The 16,320-nt window shown below is 40.0% G+C and overlaps 1 protein-coding gene across 1 annotated transcript in view; it reads right to left on the minus strand.

The window, feature by feature from the left end:
- SPOPL (speckle type BTB/POZ protein like) overlaps positions 1 to 1,109 on the minus strand; it is a 33,710-nt gene extending 32,601 nt beyond the window's left edge. The window contains exon 1 of the mRNA XM_042877855.1: positions 954 to 1,109. The gene's annotated coding sequence lies outside the window, so the exon portion shown is untranslated. The remainder of the gene's footprint in view (positions 1 to 953) is intronic.
- Between the last annotated feature and the right edge of the window lie 15,211 nt (positions 1,110 to 16,320).

The following is a 16,320-nucleotide window of genomic DNA, read 5'->3' on the forward strand; positions in this document are numbered from 1 at the left end:
CAGTACTTTCAAGTATTTTTACTTTACAGTGACTGGTAAGGTAGCAGTAACCTTTTATAAAGGCATATTTTACTTCCTGAAATAAAAAAAATCCAGCAGAAACCGAAAAACAAAATGAAGAAATGTGGTGGTGTTTGTTTTAAAGCACTAAAAACACCTGAGCAGCCATACAAAGAGCCTTAGCACCGCTGTGGCACAAAACCTCCCAACCATATGGAATAGCTATCAAAATAACGCCTTCTGCAGAGCTGATAAGAGCAAGGAACGACCCAGCTGGAGTCCCACAGCGCTTCCCGGCAGGAGGTTGGAAACAATCCTTTTTGTTCAAACGCCATTCCTGTAACTCCTGACACCGTGTCAAAAGTTAGGAACACCTTCCCGAAGCGCGGCCGCCTTTCTAACTGCACATCCGCGCCCGCTACAATGCGGCCGAAGGCTGAAGCGCCTCGGGAGCTCTTCTGTTTCACTTCTGCCTCCTCGTTTCCCTCCTCTGACGTTCACTGACGCATTGATTCACCGGCGGATTTCACGAGATGACATCACCGGGTGAAACCCAGCCCCGCTCAGCCGCACTTCCTGCCCATGTGTAAGATGGGGGCACGCCGCACCACCGGCACAACCCTCGCTGTTATTTCACCTCCACCAAGTTTTTTCAGCACCCCCAAGCCCAGCTGTTGCTGCGAGACGGGAACTTCCCCGCAGGACGGCTTCGCACCGGTCAGCAACCGCACGCACGGATCCCACCCGCGCGCACACGAAGCCGCACGGGGAGCTCCGCGGGGCCGAACCGGGCCCCCTTTACCCGCACTACCGGGGGAGGCCCCGCTGCCGCTCCCTCAGGCCCGCAGGCCGCTGCCCCGGGGCAGGGTACCGGGCCCGCCCCTCCGCGCAACAAAGGCCTCCCTCCCGCCCCCCGCCGCCCTGCTCCCTCCCGCCGTTCAGGCGTTACGTACCGGAGCGCGGAGGCTCTCATAGCGCCGAGGCGGGGGAAGGCGTGGCGGTCACCGACGGCCGACGGCTGGAGGAAGAGACGAGGTCAGACGGGAGCGGAGCCGCATCGCTGCCCGCACCGAACCGCGCCGAGCTCACCGCCGGTACGCCGCGGCTCCCGTACAGCCCAGCCGCTGCCGCCGCACTTCCGGACAGGGAGGGGTCACGCGGTGCCGCGCCGCGCCGCTTCCATCCGGGGCCTTGCGCGAGGCCACGCCCCTCACCCCCCGCACCCCCCGCACCCCCCCCACTAAAACCCCCTGCGGGGCGGGGCGCGAGGCGGCCGTTGGGACGGGGGTGGCGAGGGTAGCTTTCACTGCACTGAGGGGACGCGGCAGCCGGAGGGCCGTGTTGTGAAACAGGCACCCAGTCCCCATCCCAGGCTCGGAGCTTCCCGGGACATTTTTTTTTTTTTCCTTTTTTGTTTCCAGTTGAAGTTCAGCTGCAAATTACCCTGCATTGCCAGCTGACCCAACCAGCTGCGGCTGTTGCCGCTCTCAGCAACACGTCGGTCACACACACACACAGCGCTGCGTGCTGACACAGCCCTCGCCTTCCTGTCCCTGTCAGCACGGCTCCTGACACGGCTGCTTTAATCCCTTCCCACTCACTCGCAGCACCCAGCAGTTGTGAGAGGAGCCGTTTCCCATGGTTCTGGTGGGAGAGATTGCTCCAAGTCACCGGCATATCCCGAACCGAAATGCCGTATACGGCGCTGCAAACAAATGTCTGCTGTGGGCGCAGCCAGGTCTCAGTGGCCCCTCAATTCCCTCATTCCATTTAGCTGGAGGAGCTATTGAGAGGAGGAACTTCTAATTGAACAGCTCTACGGTGATTTTTTTTAAGATTTAGCACACGGGAAAAGCTAAGATATTTTTGTAGATAGCAACTATCGACCATCTCCTTTAAATTTCACTTTAGAGAAGGTCTGCAAGGGTGGATCATTAACAGAAGCTGTGAAGAACGCATGCATATTTGTCAGCAGACAAAAGGAGAGATTACAGCTCAGAAGTTTTTTGGCAGCCACCAATGCATGAATCCATTGGCCGACAAACTTCTTTTGCTCGCCCTCAGATATTCCTTTGTGTGGGCAAATGCCACAGATGGGCCTGTAAATGATTGCCAAGTAAAGCAACTAGCACTTTCCAGATCTGAGCCTCCAACTGATTTTATGAGAAACTGAATTTATTTTCCTGTACTACTTTCCCCTCCCCCCCCAACAACAGCTCTGTCCTTTCCTCTGCTATTCCCATTTTCATATTCTAAATTTGTTTCTCCTCTCTGCCAAATTAGAGTGCAGCAGCCTCTTGCATCACGTTAAGGTGAAATACCGTCAAGTCTGGACGCATCGTTGTTTGTATTACAGCAGCACTTAGTAGGTCAGTTGAGATAAGTGGCCCTTTATGCCAGACGTTTTACAAAACATATGAGACAAAGGGAGAGTTTAAGTCCTAATTGCAAAGGACAGAAAACGGTAAATAAAAACAAGACGGAATGAAATGATCAACTATGCTTCAAGAACAAAGATCCCAGCAGAGGCCAGGGGGAGAACTCAACTTTCCTGAATCCAGAGTGAATTTCTTACTTAGAAGGCACTTTCCCAAGTCAGAAAGAAGCTCCGCAGGAATACACACTTACAGCATAGGCTTATTTTTGGCAGAAATTCTAGTTTTCTTTGTTTTAACTACTATATCCTTATCAAAGCTTTTCAGGGAAATGTGCCATGTCATTTTACTGTCTATAAAGAGGTAATAGCCAAAAAGAAAAACACCTCTGTAGATGTTCTTTCTTTTCATCTAATACTGCACTGAGGTGCTGCCATCCTTCTCTGTGAAGTTCTCCCTCTGTGGACCTACTCTTGAGGGTGCATTTCTTTAATCACCATGCCTAGCAGTTCTTAACAGAATAATTTTATTTATGAATGCTCCTGCAAAGAATAAGGAATCACTTTGAAGAAGTGTTTGGAGATGTGAACTGCTGTGATCTGGGCAGACAATACAAACTTTTGTCTTTCCATGGTGACCAAGCTTCAGGCTTCTGGGACTTTAACCTCAGATAAACCCTTCAGCATCACAATCCTGTCTGCCTGTGCTGTTCGAAATAGAGAACGCAGTCCGTGTTACCGACCAGATTTCCTCACCCTCGTTGTGTGATGTGAGGTGGACTGTATGAATTCAGCTGCTGTACATGATGTTAAAACAGACTGTTGCCAGTGCTAGGCATCTGAGCATCAGATAGCTAGGCATCAGGCCCACAGAATTTAAGGGAAGTAGCTGCATATGTAAAGATGCACTTCAGTGATATGCAAGTTGAAGTTAGAAATGGAAGTAATTCTGTACTCAATAGGTAACCACATTTCAATAGTGAAATTATGCGTTCTAATTTCTCATTCATGATACAACTCTTGGAGATCCCTTCGGTGAAAGGAAGCGTTTCACACACACATACAAACACTTCTCCAGATTGAAGGCGAGATTAAATCACTAAAATCAACTCTGAGTGAAACACAAAACATGAGTAGTAATTTTGTCTAATTTCTTAAGCAAGTTAGTATCAGTTAATAACAATGATTAAAAAAAAAATAAAAAATCAATGGCAGGCAACTCATGATGCTGTTGGTGCTGTTTGCTTTCTGTATTGCTTTCATATCTGTTGTCCAAATGAAGAAACTTTGAGGGAATTGTTACAGATCTGTAATATTTCTGTCCTACCCTATTTATTTTTAAAAGAGCAACACTTCAAAAATACTGCCAGGCCGTATGTTTGGTTTTGCATTAAAAAAATTCGAAGCCTGCTTTGGCTGCTGTGAGTCTCACTTTTATGCTCAGTTTTAAAAGGATATAAAATTTTAATCAAAAAGTTTTTCAGTCTTTGTGAAAGCTGCTACATTATAAATTTGAATTACTTTTTGGTATTAGAAATTCCAGGGTGTTAGGGTATTCATTACCAACTTATATTGACTTCACCACCTTAACTTTTGTATATTTTGCCTCTAGGTATTCTTTGTAAAAAGGAAAACAATAAATCTTATTAAGCTACAACAAACAACTAATTTCTTACACGTTAGTGAAACTGCTGTAAAATTAATTAGTAACATTTCAGCAGAACGGTCCTTCATTTGAAAAGGTCAAAGTATTGAAACCAGCAGCCTTCCCTATGCTAGCTTTGGTAGAAAGGTTTTAGCAAACATGCAATTTCTGAGAGAGACTGTAATTATTAGGAAGAGTCTGACAGTGTTGGGTGGGTCAGATTCAAGTCTCAGTTCTTCCCCATTCAGGCGAGATTTTTGATCCAGTCTTTTACATCACCTTAACTGCCAAGCTACCTGCTGACTTGCAGTAGGAATCATACCCATTCTTCCCTGCTTATGCTAAAGAAACATTCATTTTAGTAGAAACTTGAACTTGGGACTTCAAAGCTTCGCATAAGTTCAGCAGATGTTCTGTGCACTTCCTTTCCTCATGTATTAAAAACAAACACAAAGATTTTCCTCCAAAACGTGAAACAGGAAAACACAGTTTTGCTTTGTTCCCCATCTCTTTAGAAATACAACTTCCCAAGCTGTAACTTGGAAACTAAATGCATTCCTGTATGCAGTAGAATTTTTTTTTATAACATTCTCAAGCGGGAAGGATGGAGGTTTTTTTTATAGAAAGGATGAGAAAGCCTTCTTTTTGTTGGTTTTTTTTTTTTGTTGTTGTTGTTTTGTTTTTTTTTTGCATATCAGTGTTCCTCTCCCAAAGAGTGAAATAAAAAATCTATACTTTTAAGTGTAATACAGAAACTTTCTTCCTGCTCTCTAAAATGCAACAGAAATGAACATACACTTGTACACTTATACCAACAAACAATAAAGAGCATATTTTGCAAATTTGTGGCTTACATTCATGAATTTGATAGTGAATCCAAGTGCATAGTCTTCGTCCTCATTTAAATACAAACTGCCTTTAAAAGCAACTTTCAAAGAGAAAAGCACGTGTGAAGTTCTGCATTTTCTTTTATATGCCCCAACCATCATTTATAAATGCATATGTACCTAACATCTGAACATAATTCATTTGGCTCTGAGGGAATACAAATAGATTCACAGAAGATTCAATAGATTCTCCACTGAATCACTTTGCTAAGTTACATTTAGAGAGCAAAAACTCCACCTCATTTCAGAATGTAAGGAAGACAAGTTATTTTGAACTCTTGCTTTTTTGAGATTTTTGCCTCTTGAAATTGCCTCCTGCCTTCTATCTGATAAAATCCTTAATTGCACTCCTCACAAGAGTACTTTTCAATAGCAATATTCCCAAAGTCTGTAGAGCTCCATGCCAGGGCTTGGCTCAGTTGTCACTACTCATGGGAAAAGCCGAATACTGCTTGTAATTTAGTATTTTAGGATTGAGCTCTTCTGTAACATTATGCAGAACAAATATTTTGAGCATGGAACGGTAAATATCTCACATATGATAATGACTAAAATAAATCTGGACTGTCATTTTAGTAAATGCCTGTTTTTATACACAGAACAGGTAGTTACATCTCCAAGAAATACTGGAGATTTGTATGATACGAGTCACTTATTTACAAACAGAAGTAAGTCAACATAGCTGTCTTAAATGGTAAGGGAAAAGAAATTAAAGCACATTCTATAATTACATGAAAGATACCAATACACGTGCTGAATACAGAGTTGAGAACACAGAACACTGTGATTGCTAATAGGACTGTGTTTGACATTTAAAATTTTGAAGTAGCAAACTTTTTCATTCTAAGATAAATCAGAATTTCGTATCCATTTGTTATTCACTTTGGTGCTTACTGAGACTTAACACCTTTTCTTATGAAACAGTGCTCACTTTCAGTTCTGTAGTTCTCATTAGCACAGATTTTGCACAGCTGATGATTTCATTAGTTCAGTCCTCCTTGCTGACAAGCACTTTGCACCTCAAGACATCATGATTCATAAGCTTCCTTTTGCTATGGGATTTGAGAGACCAGTATGGGAGTACCCTATTCCTACAGCAAAGGCTCAGATGAATAATGTAGTATGAGTAAAAAGTGTCAGTCAGCAATGGAGATGTTCTGTATGTATAGATAGCTTAAAACTGCTAGTCAGGAAAAGGTAGATTGATGCAGATAATGATCTTCTGTAAGATTTTGTCTGACATAAGAAACACAGTGATAAAACAGTCATTTTGCAGTACTGTAATTGGATACAAACTTCATTTGAGATTTTGTCTTTCAGCTGCTTTACCAGATTTACATAAGACAAGTGCCTGTTGCTGAAGAATATTATACATTCACATTATCCTCTGAGAGGTTCAGGATTCCACTGTTATCAAAATGTAAAAGTCACTTTTGTTTAAATATTCTATTGACACCACTGATTTGGAAAATTTGAGACCTGCAGTAGTTATTCATCATGACAGCATATTTACATGCAGATTTCATTCTGTATGTATTTGTATTAATTAAAGAATAACTTTCAGTAGCTCTCCCATATATATTTTAAAAGGCCAATTTTCTCACAACTCAAAGTTGAGTTGTTTAATTTCTTTTGTCTCTTTTTTTTTTTTTTTTTTTTTAAAATACCTCAAACATTTTAGTTTAATTAATTGAAGCTTAGGATCTGATATTTTCATGTCTCTGTTGTATCCCCAAGCATCTCTGTTGGTTCAGTAATGATCACATCTAAAAAGCAGGAGCTGACCTGACAATTGCAACACAGTGTATTTAAGTTCAGAACAAGTAAATAATAGCTCCCTAGTGTGCTACAATGATAAAGAGCAGATAAGTAACAAAATGGACATACTTCTTGTGCTTCAGTAGTTGTATAATTAAGAACTGGAATATAAGGTATCTTTCTGAGTTTCAGTTTTTTAAGATGTATTTATAAGGATATGAAGTAGTTAAAAAAAAAAAAAGCTAAAGACACTCATCTTGGACGACTACCTTGAACTGCCTTTGAGTGCCAGCACACTCTTGAAGTGTGTTACCACCTCAAATGAAATTTTAAAAAATACCTTCTAAGAACACAGTCAGAGTTCGGATTTGTCATCTAAAACAAATGTTCTGTTCTATGAGTTTTAAGGTAACAGAAGATGACAGCAGCATATCCTCAAAATGAATAGATTCAAAGGAAGTCATGATCTCATAAACACAGAATAGCTCAAGGCTATCCACGGTTCTCTGAGTCATATTTCCTTAATGATAATTTTAAGGTCACTGCTGAATACGATCAGTTTATTTTGAGAGACAAGAAATAAATCAGAAGCAATACCTGGCAAGAAAGAAACAGAGATCAATTGGCACAATACGTAACTTGAGCTCAGTTAATCAAAATGCCTTTTGAAATACTTTTGATTTGTAGCTTTGGTATTCTGTTGTTCTAGAAATCTGTTTTAATTTTTCATCCTGTACTCTGTGAAGAAGTCTACGAATTCCATAATGTCTGGATAGAGAACAATTTGGTTTTAGTACTTTGATCAGTCTTTGTTGACAGAGTAAGCTTTATCAACCATTACTGAGATTAATTTTTGTGATGTATTATCATCAGTTTGGCTTCTCCAAAACCTATTTTGAGTGCATGTAAGTAGCTAGTTTGCATGAACAGGGGGGAAAGAAGGTCACTGAAGGTTACTGAAGGAAAACTTAGTATCCTGTCAGCTATGCTGAAAACAGTTTATGCTTGTTTGTCAGTCAATTATTCATTTATAATCTAATACAATTTAAGATCTGACATGGAACATCACCCTTTGAAGAATTCTAACCTCTGATTTTCTAGACGTCAGATCCTTTATAAACTCATGGTGTGGCATCCTTAGCTTTCACCCTCGTGAACTCAAAGCTTTACTCTAAGGAAAAGGTTAATGTCCAGCCCTGAAGTTAACAGAGTTAACTGTGCTTGTAATCCATCCGTGCTGTCTTATCAGATAAAGAGCTTCATCATCTAGGATTTTGAAATTTTAAATAAGGAGTCTTCTTTGGATGTAGTAAGTTGGATAGCACTTGCCTGAGAAGCATAAATGGCAAGAAAGAAGCATACGGATAAGATGCCACAAATCTGTGCATGTGACTCAGAAATTTATCATAGTTCTAGAATTCCAATTCCTCTAGGATAAAGAACAATCTGATTCTAAGTCTTGAGCTGTTGATATTCAGCATTCCTTAGATGGAATTTCATGTCAGTGAACAGATTCACAACACTACAAAATGTCGGAAAAAGCAAATAACAAAACAGTAACGCAACACCTACAGTCAAGCCACCTGCTCACCTGGGTATCCACACCTAGAAGAACTTGCACAATATCAAAAACAAGAATTCAGTCTTCCCATAAACTGGCCTGATCATGAGAAGTGTAATAGGAAAATGAAGGCAAAGTTGGGATTTTCTCTTCTCTTTTTGTACTTTCGCATTGGGAAGCAAGGACAGAAAATGATTGACCCTGTTACAAGGAACAATTCCTGAAATACTGGAATAGTAATAAGTGTCTGATGAGAATAATGACCTGAGACAGAATGAGACTGTACAGTGGGAAGGATGAAAACATTAGTGGCCATTAACGCAGAACAAAAAAACAAAAATACAAAAGTTCAAGCTAAAGGAACCTGGAAACAGAGTAGTCAGACACCGTGTGAGAAAGCAGACATTGGGTTCAGCATATCCGCAAGAGGAAGAAGAATGTTTAGCCTGTAAATTTTGCTGAGAGTTGAGTGGACAAGAACAGTATCTTTATTCTCCAAAGAAAATGAAAGTTGAACTACTTATGATCATGCATAGAGACAACAAATGAAAGACGAACTGACAGCGCGTGACAAGATTCTCTCTGCTGTTCTCCATGTGCACTCTTCATATCCTGAAAAAGCTGATGCCACTTCTGCCACTCAGCTATTAGACCAGTGGCCAGCTGGGTTCTGCTGGCTGGCAGAGCTGCAATTTTGTTCCAGCATCACTGATAATCAGCTGTATTTGAAAGGAGATAGGTGACTCTGAGAAGAGAACTTGAGCTTTTTGAAAGCGGTGGATAATTGCTGGCTTTCAAAACGTTCCTCATAAGAAGATGACTATTTGTCAACAACCGGCACAGAAGAGCCCTGCCTTCCAGGAAATCTACCTCTCAAAACAACTGAGTAAGGATCTCACACGAGCCAACAGGTTGACTCACCATAGATATGTTTCACTTCTCTTCTAAATAAAGTTACATATTTTCTTTTATTATTATTATTTATTTAAAGATAAAATATGTCATAATGAAAAGTCAAAACCAAATGTTTGTCTAACATCAAAACAGAGTTTTTCCACTACTCCCAAACAGGTTAACTTCTCACACTACCTACCTTTTTTCAGACATGCCTAGACAAAATTTAACATGGAATCACTAATTTCAGTACTGTTCAACATTCTGGTAGATAGTGAGTATTTAGCCAAGTATTCAGTGTGGGATGACAGAAGGAGCAGAAAGGTGCTATAAAGAAAGGGAAGAAGATTGCCCACCCGTATCAGAAGATTCCAGATCTGCAGGGGAAAGCTTCACCAAGAAGGGATCTCCGAAAAGAAATCCTTCCGTAGTGGCAATCAGCCCTTAAATGAGGTCTAAGAAAGTATGAGGTCCAGTCATACGGCTGAATTGCCTTCACCTGTGCTCCTAGGGCTGACTGGGTCCTTTTCCCAGGTGCTCAATCTGTAGCTCAGGCCGTGACTCAACAGTTCCATATATCTGTTTAAGAGAACCTGAGAGCTTACAAGTCCTCTGTTTTTAAATATTTATGAAAACAAAGCTCTCTGTGAATGACTGTGTTATTTTCACACTTCACAGTTTTACAAACCCCAGTCTTTGATCTAACAAAATCTCGCAAGTGTCACAATTATAAACACTCAAACTGAAAGGATGTAAAGCGTTCTCAGTTCTGTAAACTGGATATAAACCAGAAGCAAAGAAGATGGCACATGTTTCTTCACTTGAAAAACTTCACCCAGAATCTTCTTTCAGGGACAGCTTGAAAAAACAAATTGTACTGTAGTTTTGCAATCTGTCACAGTGGAGGACAGCTTCTCAGCTGTAGATGCCTTCAAATGAATCATATATCATTTCATCTGAGAATTTATAAACCTTTCTAGTTCAGTCAGTTTTTTTCTCTCTCAATATCAGAAATATTCCGTCCAGTTCTAATGTGGTATATACAGGAAAAACAATCATACAAATCCAAACCAAGTGTTGGAACACCCCATTAATTGATTTTTGTATATTTTTTCCTAATTTTCTCTTCAAAATTAGCACGTCACAATAGAGCAAAGTGAAGAAGCATCTATTATTTAATGGGAGCTCCAGGCTGAACATGATGGCTTGTACTTGGTGAAGCTGAAATCCAGGCTTAGTGGATGTCATTAGTATCAAAGTACAGTTCAGTTGAGAGGTTATTGTCTCTCTCTTGAGAAGAGAGAATATGTATAAGACCCTATGCAATAGGTTAGTTTTAAGGTTCATGAAAATTCTGCCAACCTCAGATTTGAAATATGTGAATTCAACCTTGGAGTTTTCCCTGTTTATGAGAAATCTGCTTCAGTGCACAAGAATTGATATAGAATCTGGTCATGCTCTGGCACAGTGCACATAAAATTGAAAAAAGAAGACAGTATTTCCTGATCTAATGGTACAGTAGAAACATAGCTTCCTCAGTGGCTGCCTCTTCAGTATTCATCTATGATCATACATAGAGTAGGATTGTACTTTAATATGAATTCTGTTCCAACACGTTCTCATAGGTGATAGCTTTTGAAGTTTGACAAAGCCCTTAAAAATATTTTACCACTAATTTTGTTTTTGTTATAATTCCTCATCAGGAACTTTGCTAACAACGAATAAGTTGTTACTTTCTCTTTCCTTGAGTGCAGTTCATATATTATTTTTCAGTTGAGCGTTTTGATTAACTAAATTGCTAAGATTTTTTGTGAAGTAAATGACTAATGATATTCATGTTTTATAAATGTGGAAGAATAGAGAAGGAAAGTGACTGTCATGGTGAGTGGCACGGTGAGTGCCAGGGCTGGGAAATGAAACCTAAGATCTTTACTGCCAGTTCTAATCTAGCTGATGTTCCATGGGTGGCATCTCCTCATCCCCATACAGAAAAGCATAAAAACAGCTTCAGCAGAGCAAAGTCAAGCATTCACAAGATAGGAAATGACAAAATAAGAATGCTTATGTAACTAACAGTTCTGGTCTGAAGGTACTTGTTCTGTGCAGTTTGCATCCATGACTGATTTAAATCAAATCTGCATGGAAAAATGCTTTGCTACTGAATAGATATGGTGTCATGTTTGTAGTGTTATGGCTGGAGTCAGAATAGTAATGTCAAATCTGGAAAGAATCCCAGTGTCATCATCCTCTTGCCATTGTAAAAGTCTCTTCCAGACAAGGCTCTGTTTCCATTCCCTTAGTGGCTCATTCCTTTGACCTGTCTATTTCTGAGTTGTTTTTTGAATATATCCCCAGGTTATCCCTTAGTCCCTTAGGTGGCTCACATTTGGTCTGTTCCTGGTTGTTGGTCTGTTCTTGCTTCTGTTTTCTCAGTCTCATTCTCAGCAGATATGCTGTGCTTGTTCCTTCTACCCACTACAAGATCATCTCAAAAACCTGTAGACCAGTAGGATCCTTATTTAAGGTGATAAGTAGAATTAAGTTCCTCATTCTGGAGTTACACTAATAAGAAGTCAGTACATTTTTAAGGGTAGTCTTTGAATGTGTTAAAAGTTTAATCAGAAGAGCTAATTCCTGAGCTCTCACCCATCTACTCTTGGGCAGGTCCGGGTGATTCTTTTAGAAATATACTCTTACAACTTTCACACCAGACAGCATGCAGAGCTTGCTGACCTTTTATCAGCACACTAGGTTGATGAACCCTATGTAGCGCTTTTGTTTGTGTTTGGGGGAGGGGGTGAGCTGAGTTGTGCAGAAGAGCTGCATGAAATGAGCTAAGAAGTTAACTAGCAAGTTTCAGCTCACAGTAAGATTCTTATGCATGAATTATAAACCTTCCGTAACAGAAACTGTAAAGGAAATTCAAATAGACTATTAATTATAGCAACGCCAATACATTAAGATGAATAAGATTTTCTAAAGATATAAACTAAGCAATTTCAGTTCCTTTTATTCACTTCGTTAGAACTGAATTCTTTGTAGGTGCATTTTCTCTAAGCGTGTGTGCTAATTTAAGAGCTCCTGTATTGGAGTCGTTCACCTCAGCCAAGGCTCAGAAAACACTGTGCTCTTAATGCCACCAGAGTTATACTGCGATTACATGCTCCAGGATGCCTCTGGCTTTGTATAATCTTCATCTGACCTGTGGTAAATCCATGATGACTGTTCTCACCTTCAAGGAAATTGAGTGAGATTAAGGCTTCTAAAGGCATAGACTTTTCAAAATTAATCTCATATGCCTAAAACCTCTTGTCTGTTTCGGAACATGATATAGTTCAGCTGGTCGTGATGTTTTGTTCACTTGACAAAACTCTTCTGAGGAAATTCTGAAACTTCTCCGTTGAAAAGGGCAGTTTCAGTTTTCTTGTGTGATCTGAAATCCCAGATGAAATTTCAGACCCAGACAGAGAGAATCAATCCAGCACTGCCTATGGCACGGTGGCTGTGTCATGCAGTGAGGAAGTAGGCTAGTGGTTCAAGTTCCTTCTCTGCCTGGTTCAGATCAAAGATTTCAATCTCAGTTGAGACTCTTAGCATTCACTTCACCTAATCCTTTTCTCTTTTTTTATGTTTTCATTATTATTATAATTTAGATAGGCTACAACATCTCTTAGAAAAGATGCTGAAAAATAGGAATGAGAGTTGACTTTTAAAAATTCTGAGTGCAAGCTCTTTTACCTAGCATTCATTCTGCAGAAATAAATAGGTTGATTGAAGTTTTACAATGCACAGAGCTGATACATATAAATATGGTAACTAGAAATAATAAAAAAACACCAGAGAAGACAGCATAAAGTAATATTCCTAAATGTACTTATAATGAACACAGCAGAATTCTAAAGAACCGTCTATGAAAGCCAGTCTTGTGAGTGAGAAGAGTGAGAGAATAATTATGTTTCAATGAATAATCTTCTGGAATGGGCTCTTTCCAGATGTGAATGAGGTAATAAGGTCATTTTATTCCATCATTCGTTCTCCTGTGTTGTTACTGTATTATGTCCCTGCATATGTCATTGTAAACAGAAATTTTTAATTACATCTTCAGAAAGTGTTTGTGATGATTGTATATGTGGCTACTTCAGTGTTTTTGTGGAACAGGCACATCCGCCAGAAGCAACAGTGAAAAATATGCATCAGCTTAAATGGTTTCATGTTTTTCCTGGACAATCTTATTCTCATGGGAAGTATAATCACAGGCTTCCTTTAAAGGAAAGAAATGTTTGGACGACACAGAGGGACAAAACCAATTTCTTCTTACTAAGCATCCCTAAATGATTAAACACCATTTTCAGAACACATGAAAATATTTGCTGCATTTGACTTGTTCCACGACATCTCTGCCAACCACTTCTTCCCTTAGCTTCTTTGAAAAAGATACTACAATTTAAAATTAAGGAAACTCATCAGCAGAATAAAAAATAAAATCAACTTTATAACAGATGACAATAGACTATCACAAAAGGAAGAAAATAACTTCTCTGACATAATCTTTAGTGTTTTATTGCATATGGTTATTAAGGTGAGCCCAGAACAGTGTTTGTTCCTGTATGCTGAGGGGTATGTCCAAAACAGTGGTTTCTCACTATTTCCAACTCACAGGTTAGGTACCCACCACTCTACATTTAGCAGATTGAATCCCAGATCTCTTTTCTGTAGAGATCCAAGGGCTGAAAGTAAAAACAGTCCTTTACAGAGACTCTGGTCTCCCAGAATCAAAGGAGATATTCTAATCCATCCAAGCTGAAGGCCTGGCCTATGAGAGGCAGTGGTGCCCATCAATGCATGCTGCCTCTATTTTGTTTCATTTTCTCTGCATTGAAATCACAGAACTTTTAACTATTCACTACAGTTCTTTCCTGGAAGAATACCAGTAATTTAAAGGTTAATAGAATGCCAAGTTCACTGTAATTAGAGCAGAAGAAAAACATTTCTGTAATCACTCTTACAGCTTTCGTGCCACTCCACCAAGATATGGCTCCCGGTCTGATTCAGAAGGTGGGTGTAGAGATCTGTGTGAGCGAGAACTTGTGGCAGGGTGATCAGGCTAGTGCAGAGATGATGTCTGAGTCACTTTGGAGCATGCTGGAAATCTGTCTTTAGGCGACCCACTTGGGAAGAATAGAAGCCAAAATGTCAAGGATGAGCACATCCTAAAAATGTATTTGATGGAATCGGCTACCCTGGAAAAAAAAAGTCACAACACGCTGTTAATCAGAATTTTGTCTGAAGTTGGTTGCAGCCAGGCCTTTATTCCTGGTCAGTTGTTGCTGTGCCTGGTCACGTGCATGGCATCTGCAGTGAGTGCCTTGCAGTGCATAGCAGGGTGGAAGTGGTGTGTTAAAGCTCAGTGCATTAGAGAGCAAACAGAGTAGCTGAGCTGTCCTGCTGTTGGGAGGCCTCTGCACCATGTCTGTGAAAGAAGGTAAGACCTACTTCAGAGGAGTCCCATTAATTCAAAAGTCTTGCCATTTTGACTTTCAGATTTTTAGATTTCTGAGGTCTAGCTTTACATTTCACTGCCTGTAGTTAGTCTTGTATGGCTGACTTGTTCATGATGGAGATTTCTACAAGAATTCATATTTTTGAATCGCTTTTTATAAAACTCACACTGTTTGGTCATATTGCTTTAGTCTAGTCTGGTTGCTTCCTTTCTGGATTATAGATGCTTCTAATTAGTCAGCTGTAACAGTCCCCAAGCTTGGCCTAAGCACTTTATTCACCTCCTTTTTCCTTTCGGAAGGTTTTAATGGCTGCCTACATCTTACTGTGCTTATTTCTTTCATTCAGCTGGTTTATAATGTTTTGGGGCCTCATCTTCTAATTTTAGGTTATAATCAGCAAGACTTATTGGCTGGGGTATGTGGTGCTTGAACAACTACTGTGCCTTTGTCCGCATTGCTTTTGTGCATAATATGGACTTCCATTTATCGATATAAAACAAAATTTTCACAGAGTAGTGTGTAATCCTCAAATGTATAGAAATACTTTTTGTTTTTGTTTGTTTTTTTTATGTAGATAGGACTTAAATTTGTAGTTATACAAAATTATTCAATGTTTAAAGAGCATAGAAAGAGAATAATCATTGAATGATAGAAGTTGTTTAAAGAAAAGTTAAGAAGCTGCTTTCCATGCCTTTTAAATGGCTGGTTTATATGCAAGCACTGAAAGTCACCCAGTTCTGAGTAATTTATGCCCTTGATTTTATTCAGCATTGAATATATTTTTAAACTCAAGCAAACTGTTTATTTTTGTGTGTGTGCATTTAAATATTTAGATGGAAATTGAAAATCGGTGGGACAAAGTATATGTCTGCACACACCTACCTACAAAAACATCTTCATATGAGCATTGCTAACTTTAGTGGAGATGCATTTGCACAATTGCTCATGAAACGCCTCTCTCTGATGGATACAGAAATCACTGTGCTGCCACTGAGGCAGCGATAGGGCAGAGTGCAGCACTGCAGATGTACTAACTTCTTTCTTTAAAGCAATGTAATGCTGTTAGCAAGGCACTGTTCTTGGGCTAATTAGCTCTGTCCTGCAGAGCGTACTCATTCGGTAGTAGCTCAGGTGTCTCCGTGGTGTGTAGTATTGTACGGTGGAGACGTGCCCTAAGAAACCAATCAATGAAGAGCAGAAAAGAAGAATAAAAGTTAAAAGCAGCCACCGTTATTTTTACTGTCACGTATTTCCCAAGTTCCCTTTGGTAGACCCGTTATTAGTCACCTCGTAGCTTACATGTGTCACAGCAGATGCGGATTTTTAAAAAGGAGATTGCAAAGAAGCAGCTCTGTTTCATTTCAGAGCTGGGATTCCCTGGAGGAACTTGGAATGAGAGAAGCGGCAAGTGCAGGTGAAGGTCAGAAAGACTGGAGAGGAACTGGATCATGCAGTAATAGACAGGAGCAAATAACAGTAAAAGTTCCACAGCAAAGGGAACAAGCATGCTAGATTAGGAGGAAGATAAATAGGCCTTTGAAACTTCAGATCTTCTCCTTTTCAATTTAACATATGAAAGTGAATTATATCTGAATGCTTTTGGGGATCTCATTCTGAAAAATAGCCAAGGTTCTTTTCTTTTTGTACAATGTTCCAGTGGCTCAGTTTTCACTCTGAAACCCAGGTGGGAAGCAAAATCC

The sequence above is a fragment of the Lagopus leucura genome, unplaced genomic scaffold (genome assembly GCF_019238085.1).
Source record: "Lagopus leucura isolate 7727_CA_CO unplaced genomic scaffold, USGS_WTPT01 Super-Scaffold_100019, whole genome shotgun sequence".
NCBI classification, from domain to species: domain Eukaryota; kingdom Metazoa; phylum Chordata; class Aves; order Galliformes; family Phasianidae; genus Lagopus; species Lagopus leucura.